Genomic DNA, 286 nt, shown 5'->3' on the forward strand with positions numbered 1-286 from the left:
ATTGAAAATCCTGTTTTCATCTGCGGTTTCTCCTCATCACCACCATTCATTGACTGATCTGGGCCTATAGGGGCCCCAGTTTCTAATGTCCACATGAGATATTGTTTATACCCTTCAAAATAAGAGATGCTTTTCCCCCCTTGATTCTCTCTTCCTTTGGCAGAGCAGGTAACTCAGTGGTATAAGGACTTGGGCCGCCTACACTGTTATCCCAGTCCACTATGCTGTTACCAGGTACCAGCCTTGGCTGGGAAAGTAACCTGCAATATTCCATCCAGAAGGAGTC

Source organism: Thalassophryne amazonica, chromosome 19, assembly GCF_902500255.1.
Source record: "Thalassophryne amazonica chromosome 19, fThaAma1.1, whole genome shotgun sequence".
Classification (NCBI taxonomy): Eukaryota; Metazoa; Chordata; class Actinopteri; order Batrachoidiformes; family Batrachoididae; genus Thalassophryne; species Thalassophryne amazonica.